Source organism: Galeopterus variegatus, unplaced genomic scaffold (assembly GCF_000696425.1).
Source record: "Galeopterus variegatus unplaced genomic scaffold, G_variegatus-3.0.2 Scaffold915, whole genome shotgun sequence".
Classification (NCBI taxonomy): domain Eukaryota; kingdom Metazoa; phylum Chordata; class Mammalia; order Dermoptera; family Cynocephalidae; genus Galeopterus; species Galeopterus variegatus.
Genome location: NW_007727026.1, coordinates 160,153 through 169,326, shown reverse-complemented (window position 1 = coordinate 169,326; position 9,174 = coordinate 160,153).

Sequence of the window (9,174 nt, the reverse complement as noted above, 5' to 3'; positions counted from 1 at the left end):
TGAGGAGGACGGTCGGCGGCATGTCCCCCGCGCTCCGAGAGCTGTCGCAACCGGGTAACGCTTCGCTCGTGCGTCTGTGCCGCGTGCTGTGACCCGCCTGCCACCTGGGTGCCCGACCTCGGCGCGGGACACGTCTGGCGGGGGCTTCCCCTTCGAACCGGGCGCCGGGGACACGCGTGTCGCCGCGTCGCTTCCCCGGCCCACTCCCCTTTCCTCCCCGGTAGCCCAACCGGCCGAACCCACAAAGCTCTCGCTCCCCGCGCGCCCGAAACACGCTCTTAACCTCCACGTATCTGAGCTTTGCGGTTTGCAAATGCCAGCTGGGCCCCGTGCAAGTTTTGCACGGTGTAATGTGCTCTTCCCTAAATATTCATCGTGCACATAACTGCTAGAGGAAGTTCAGCTGCTGAGAGGCAGATAGGGAAACCCTGAGAACTGTTGTAAAACTGCATGGAACGTTTGCGTCCCGCGTCCATGCGCGCTTGTGCAAACTCCCGTGTGCGTGGAATCTCTACGTTGAAATAGATCAGCAGGTCCCACCTCCAGATACTCAGTAAGTTGGGAGGGGTCCTAGGAATTGCCTGAGCCATTCTAATGTGGGTGGTCCTGGGATCAGCCATGAGAAAAAGCTAGTTCAGCACAAGACCCGAATACGACTTCAGCTTTGTAATGCGCTCTGGGTCTCTAAGGTCATCCCTGATGTAGCATCTGTGGACAGATGCGCCCATAAAGATGTGCGAGGTGTGAGGGAGGTGATGTAGGGACAAGAGAATCAGTCATAAGAACAGATCAGTGACTGTGCTGTGACAGGGTGTTCGGATGCAGGAGGAGGATGAATGCTAAATTCATGACTCAGAAGAGAATTGATCCTAGGTTAGCCGGTGACCCCATTGGTTCTAGGGCGTGGTAAAGTTGTTCTTGAAACTGTGGCCGAGAAACATATCACTGATGCTATAAAATAAGACCTATGCCTCTCATAGGGGTGTCATGTGCTTATTTGAATAATATCTCTTACTAGTGACTTCTGGCTTCCCCCTTTCCATTTAATTTTTAAAAACGAAGTGTGTTTTTTCCTTCACCTGAATGTCGATATTGTTATCGGCAGCAAAATGCCCCTGAAGATTTAGCATACTTTGAATAGTTAGTGACCTTTTTACGGAAAATGAAAGGAAAATTGTTGACTGTTTGGATCTAGCCCAGTTCCCTTACCCCGAGAGTGTCCTCTGCAGTTGAGCACTGAGTCAAGTTTAACCAAATGTAGGGACCTTTAAGGAGTTCTGAGCCAGGCCTGTGAGCCTAGAAAAGACCTTAGACGTATTCCTGCTTCTCTCTATGTGGGCAACTTGTGTGTTGGGATTAGAATCAGATTTTAACTTTCTGAAACCCTTAGTCGCTTACTGCTGTCCAGTCTTAATGAAGCTTTTTAATGAAGAACTGGGAACTCTTGAATCTCAAGGTTGGCCCTTAAATCTAAATGTCCGTGACCTCAAACCATGGTTGTGTCCCCTGGGGAAGGAGGCTGGTGGGCTAGCAAATACTTCTTGTAAGACAATTTCAACTACAGCTTCTAAAGTTTTTGTGGTTTACTCCTCGCTTAGTACTATGCATGTTATCTGGAACTCAATAGTTGAATGATTAGTGAAAGAATGAATAAATGATCCAGTGAACTGATATCAGCCTTCTCTGGCTTAGTAAAATCAAAGGGGGAAATAATGTATTTCAAAAATGGAATAATGCACAGCAAAGAGATGCCTACAAAGTGTAGCAAGTCAGTGCAAACTAGAAATTAGAGATCCAAAAATGAAAGTGAGAGGTATCTTACAAGTGACTTGTAGGGCAGTAGTACGATCATCTTTAATATAGTGAAGACAGGAGATTGCTGAGAAAGCATTGGGATCATTTGATTATAATGTAGAAAATAAAAATGTTTTTTCCTTGCCAGGTGCATTCCCCATTTAATGCAGTGGAAAGGGGAGCCCTAAGAAAATCATACCTACATGGATTGTTATATCTCCAGAGGAGATACATTCCCAACACTGTAACTTATTATTTTCACCCACATATTGGTTTAATGGCTTATGCCTTCATCTTGTCATTCTAGACGGTAGTTTTTAAAGATGGTGCTACTTAGCCACCTCAACATCTGATTGCTGCTTTAACCACTTAATCCCATGTTTATTTTTTGGAACACTTGCTGTGAACCAAAATATCATTAGCTACAAAATAAAATGTTAATGGCAAACAACACCACCACGAAATACTTTGGCTAGATCCACTGAAATTGGGGAAAATACTGTGTGATCTCTTGGGCTCATTAGCCAAGAACATTCCTTGGGACTCTCCTCTGCACTGCAGTGTCTCTCTATATACACATTAAATACAAAAATATTTCTGAGACAGTGTTATAACTAGTCAGCTAAATGGGTGAACTGCAAAACTATATATTCTTATATTTGCTGTGAAAGATATTGGGGAGAATCTGCTCTATTTAGAATCTGACTAGTCAATAGTAAGATGTACAGAATGTTCTAGACCTGAACACGGATAAATACTGTTTTTTGTTGTTCTTCATGGAAGAGCAACATTGCAATGAAGGCCCACTCTGCCAAGGAAAAGAACTTTCAAAGTGACTTATGAGAAAGTTCTGATAGAAATTAGAAGCCGGTGAAATATAACCTTCTACTGGAAAAGCTGGCAGAATACAGAAGGATAATAACAGTGAACAATTACACCAACAAATCTTCTGCAGGAAGACTTCGTAGTTTCACTAAATGGGAAAATCTTATATTATCCCTTAAAGGAAAAAGAAGCACGTGAGGTGAAATATAACCTTCTACTGGAAAAGCTGGCAGAATACAGAAGGATAATAACAGTGAACACTTACACCAACAAATCTTCTGCAGGAAGACTTCGTAGTTTCACTAAATGGGAAAATCTTATATTATCCCTTAAAGGAAAAAGAAGCACGTGAATAATGCAGAAGCAATAGATTTTTAGGACCTAAGTTGCAGAGGAGTTTTGTATTCAAGCCACACAATTCCCACTCATTTTGCTATATGTTCTCTTGTTTGTGTGCTGGCCAGGTTATGTCATGGTTAATAGTGAACTGTCTTAAGGGGTGAAAACGAAGTTTATATTTCTGGGCTGGAAAGTGAATGCAGTAGGGGCCTTGTGGAAAAGTACTAAGACTGTTTATGCAAATAGGAAGAGGTGTGGAGTCACTCTCCAGGGTCAGATTTCCTAGACAAGTGTGCTCTTGCTCAGTGGAGGGGATAGAAGGAGAAACACATGTACGTAGTATGATATTGATTGATGTTGATTGATCATTCTGCTGATGCCAAAGGACATATTTCATTGTCTGTGGAAAAGTTTGCATTTTTTTCCTTAGAAGGTTTGAATACCTTTTTAAAATGAAATGTCACCAGTGCATGACCTATTCTCCCATCGCCACACTTCATGATCCCAGCAGTCTTATGATTCAAGTCACCCACTTAAGTTCACATGACTTCATTTCAGGGTGGATTGCAGCTACATCCTTTTAACAAGAAAGGAATTCAGCTGGACATCTAGATTAAAGCTTTTAGTCCTCTCTTCTCATTCTTAATTTGAAATTATCTCAATTTAATTGTTTTCACTGTCTTCTTTCTGCCAGATGATGTTTATTTCCAAACCTGCAAATATACCATTCCTTCCTCAGCATGAATAAGGCTGAGAACAGTAGGTTTTACGTGATGTTTTTTCCATGGCCCACTGTGGTATATAGAACATAATCTTTATAGTTTCAGTCCTAGCTTTGTGATAATAACATCATAATAGGAGTAGCTAATATACTGGATTTTTATTATGTATCAAGCTCATATGCCTCATTTCATGACTTGTGTTACTTGAGAGGTCTAGCACTTAACACATGGTCTCATTTTATTATTATAGTTCAGTTGGGGAAGGCAGGGCTGGTGTTTCCCCATCATGGAAAAGTCTTGTTCAAAACCCAGTAGCTACACTGGGGAGCTGGACTAAAACCCAGATTTCTTGGCTTTTCTCGCTCTGCCACTGTTAGCTTAATCATATCAAACTCTGAGTGTTTATCAGCTGGTAGGACAGTTGTATTGTGGGATGCCCAAGTGAACGTCACATCTGAATTTTCTTTGTTGACTGTAGCTTGATATGACTGGACACCACCTGAGGCTTACCAGTTTTTCTGTTATCATGTCTTATTAAGCCTACCTTTTCTCCACATTTCCCAAGAAGGGATTTCCTTTGGTATGTGAAGTAGTACTGGTCAGATCATTGGCTCTTAACTTTGTTCCTTTATCAGAAAGTGTTTTCTCTCACCTGCAAGTTCAGTAAACACAATTAGCCAGTAATTTGGCTTTGGAAAGGAATAGTAGGCCCTGAAAGAAACAATACCCTTTGGGAAAGAAACCAGATATTGGATACTGCAAATTTCTCTTCCAGGTTTACTAGAGCAACCTTCCTGAAGCCTTTCTTATTTTTTTTGGAACAAATCACTCAAAATAGCTTGGTGCCCACCAGTTAGCCCCTGTTTTTTATATTGCACACCTGAGACTGGACAGTAAGACAAGGCAGAGTTGTAAGTTTGCACCCAATGCCAGCTTACACATATTCTTACATTTCTGGCTTGGGTTTTAAATGATCTTTGCCTCTTTTTTCTCACCTTCCTTCACTTTTTTGTCATCTCACTTACGGAAATATTAATTGAACACATAGGTGCCAGGTACTGTCCTTGGTGTTGCTAGGGATAGAGATGAATGGATCTAACCACAGTCTTTTCCTCGAAGGAGTTCAAATAGCTTTGAACCAGTCCTGTTTGACTTGAGCATTGCTCCTCTCTTGGAGCATAGAAGGAAATGTTGACAAGACAGATTGCTGTTGTCATAGTTTGTTTTGAGTAACTTGTATTAACTTTGGTAGGCAGTAGGTAGCTGTTGAAGGTGTTTGAGCAAGGGAAACAACTGGTTTAAAGCTGTTCTATGGGAAGATTAATCTGTTAGTGGTGCATAGGGTGGATTAGAACACAGGTATGGTGGTGATCTCTTACCTTTGTAGAACATTTGATAGTTTACAAAGCAACTCCCCGTCTATGACCTCATTTGCATGGATGCAGATTGAAGCTCAGAGATGATTAGTGATGGCTGGCATGCGTAGTGAGGACTTGAAGAAGGGGGTTGGAAGAAAGGGGTTGGTGCTGGGGATGGAAGGTGGGACCAGTGTAAATGGCATTTTGGGGACCAAATCTGTAAAGCTTGGGATCTAAGATGTTAATTATGAGGGAGAAAAGGAGTCAGTTAATACTGAGATTTTAAGGTTAGGCTTCTGGTGAGGGTATTGCCATTCACAAAAATAGGGACATCAGCAGGGAATATGGCAAGTTTGGTTTTGAGTATTAGACTGAGGGGCAGGTGAATATTCTAGGTGGCACTATCAGTTGGCCAGTTTGAAATCTGGCTCTAAGATTGGGGCTAAGTGTTTTTGATAGTTAGAAGGTCATTGGTGACTTCAGAAAGTAATTTCAAGAGAGTGGCAGAGGAGGAAGCCACATCACGAAGATAAAGAATCTGTGGGTGCTGAGGTGTAACTGCAGGAGGTGGAAGAGTATATGGGGGAGCAGTGGGAGGTGTTGGGGTGGTGGTGATCTTGTGCTTTTAGGTACAGGGAGAAGGAAAACAGAGCGAGCCAAGCTGCCAGAGGATTTTGGTGGACAGGGGCTGACTTTGAGGAGCTTCCAACAGAAGACCTCTTTGTAAGGGATTAGGTAAAGTCCCTGTTGAGTGAGAAGGAAGAGAAGGATTGGTGTGAAAAGAAAGCAGAGGTTGGGAGAGTAGATGTCGGAAGTGTTGAGGGAAGTCAAGAAAAGGTGAACCAAAGAGGGGGCCCCACATTGTGAATTTTCAGTGGCTCCAGTCAACATAGTTTTGTGGCTTTCTAGTATTGTTTTTTGGTGGCTTTCCATTTCTGTTGCTTATAACAAAATACTTGGAACTGAGTAATTTGTAAGAGAACAAAATTTATTGCTTACAGTCTGAGCCTGGGAAGTCTAAAGTCCAGGGAACACATCTGGTGAGAGTCTTCTTTGGTGGTGGCTTTACAGCAACGCAGGGGTCTCACATGACAGAAAATGGTGGAGGAGAAAGAGAGAGAGAAAGAAAGAGAGAGAGAGAGAGAGAAACTCTCACATGCTCTCCTTTTAAAGCCATCAGAACCATGCCCATGACCACCATTAAACCGTCAATGGATTATTCCATTTACTAGGGCATGGTCCCCACAATCTAATCACCTCTTCAGGGCCCCACCTTTCAGTTACCATAATAGGATTTGCCATTGTCAACAGTTACACTGGGAATTAAGCTTCTAATATATGAACTTTGGGGGACAAAGTCAGTCTACAGCATTCTGCCCCTGGCCCCCAAAGTTCATTTCCTTCTTGCAGGTAAATACATTCATTTCATCCACAAAGTCTTAACTTGTTTCAACTCAAAAGTCCCATCTGTGAAATCAAAACAAGTTATCTACGTCCAAGATATAAACATAGGGTACATATTCCCATTCCAAAAGGGAGAAACAGGCCAAAAGAAAGGGATAACAGGTCCCAAACAAGACTGAAAGCCAGCAGGGCAGGCGTTAAATCTCAAAGCTGGTGAATCATGTACCTTGTTGGATGTCTTTTGCAAACTGGTGTAGGGGTTGGGTCCCCAAGTCCAGTGACAACTCCGCTCTTATGGCTTTCCTGGTCTCAGGCCACACTTTAGCTCTCCCAGGCTAGTGTTCCATTCTGGTAGCTCCACGGATCTGGGGTCTCAGTGGTGGTCCCACTTCCACAGCTCCACTAGGCATGTTGGGGTTTTTCTGCTGCAACTCTGACCCCACGTTTCTGCTCAGCATTGTTCTAGTGAAGGCTGTCTGCAGTGAATCCACTCCTGTGACAGATATCTTCCTGGGCCCGCAGGCTTTTCTATACATCCTTTGAAATTGGGGAGAAGGCTCCCAACCCTTCAGAGCTTTGCCATTCTGTGAGCCTGCAGTCCTAACACTGGGTGGATGCTGCCAGGGCTTCCAGCTTGTATTTTCCAAAGCTGTGGGTCCAGCTGCACCTGAGGCCAGTTTAGCCATGGTTGGAACAGCTGAAGCAGCTGGGGTGCTGGTGTGGAGAGCAGCATCCTGAGGTGGCCCTGGGCAGCAAGCCCGTGGACTTGTATTTTCCAAAGCTGTGGGTCCAGCTGCACCTGAGGCCAGTTTAGCCATGGTTGGAACAACTGAAGCAGCTGGGGTGCTGGTGTGGAGAGCAGCATCCTGAGGTGGCCCTGGGCAGCAAGCCCGTGGATGGGGCCTTGGGCATGTTCCCCAAGACCATTCTGTCTCCCTAGGCCTCTGGGCCTGTAATGGAAGGGTTGGCCCCAGAGGCTTCTACAATGCCTTTAGGGCCTTTCCCACTTCTCTTGATAATCCCTTTCTTTTGTACTAGTCTTCTTAGCACCATTGCATTTTTCTCCTGAAAAAGCTCTCTGCTTCCCTACCGCATGGCCAGGATGCAAATTTTCCAAATCTTTACACTCTGCTTTCCTTTTAAATTCTGGCTTTATGTAATGCCTTTGCCACCGTAACTCAGCATAGGCTGTTACAAGTAGCCGTGAAGTTTTCTGAATATTTTGCTGCTTAGAAGTTTCTTCCGCCAAATACCCTGGGTCAGCTCCTTTAAGTTCCACATTGCATAATATTTTTGGGCATAAACAGGATGCAGCCAAATTCCTTGTCAGGGTGATCTTTGTCCCATTTTCCAGTAAGTCCCTTCTTATTTACATCAGAGATCTTAGAATGGCCTTCACTGGCCATATTTCTATCAGCATTCTGCTCACCACCATTTAACCAGTCTTTAAGAAGTTCTAAACTTTCCCTGGTTTTCTTGTCTTCTAAACTCCCACCAGCAGCTAGGCTTTTTCTAGCCTGCTCCTTCAAATTCTTCTAGCCTCTCAACACCCAGTTCCAAAGCTGCTTCCACATTTTCAAGTATTTGTTATAAGCAACACCTCACCTCTCTGGTACCAATTTTCTGTATTAGTACATTTCTTTTGCTTGTAACAAAATACTTGGAACTGGATAATTTCTAAGAAGAAGAAATTTATTGCTTATAGTTTCAGAGGCTGCAAAGTCCAAAGTCCAGGGAACAAATCTGGTAAGGATCTTCTTTGGTGGTGGCTTTACAGCAATGCAGGGGTCTCACATGACAGAAAATGGTGGAGCAGAAAGAGAGAGACTCTCACATGCTCTCCTTTTAAAGCCCACAGAACCACACCGTGACCACCATTATTAATCCATTCACTACTGCATGGTCCTACAATCTAATCACCTCTTCAAGGCCCCACCTTTCAACTACCATAATAGGATTTCCCACTCTCAACAATTATAATGGGAATTAAACTTATAATATATGAAGTTTGCGAAACACAATTCAGTCAATCCACAGGACAATATTTGTTAGAAAGTAGGGTTGGAAGAAGTAGGCATTGGGCCCTTATCAAGGCTGGGATTAGAAGTCAGGGAGCGTGGAGAGTATTGAGAAGTTTGAGGGTGGTGGCCAGTTATTATTTCATAGACGGAGCAGAGGGGAGTAAAACCCTGTTTGCAGGCTATTAGTTCTGGCAACAGGTGGGGGAGATGATCAAAGCTAACAGTTAATTTTTTTAATTTAGTTTTTGGGCAGCTGGCCAGTAAGGTGATTCGAACCCTTGACCAAAGCTAACACTTTAAATGGCAGTTTGGAATTATTGATGGTTTTCAGTTATCCACACTAAATCTCCCTATTAAAGGAGCATCTGCACAGAATTAATGAGGAAAGAGAGCGCTGAGGACTTTGCGCTGCAGCCTGGCCGAGCCTTGTGCCACTTGTCTCCTTGCTGCCTGTTTTCCTCATCTCTGAAACAGGAATATTGGTTTGGTGCCTCCCCAGTGATTTTGTGCTGTGTACCGCATTGTTATGACTTAATGACAACATTTCTGGGCAGAGTTTTTCTAATGCTGTAGAGTTATGAGTACATCTTTTATGACCTCCAGCTACTCCCTTTTGTGAATTATTGTAAATTACTCTCCACTTCCCCCTTACACATCTTTTTTCACCTTTCCTTCTTTGAAGTCAGATTTTCACTTTCTTTAAAGCAGGTG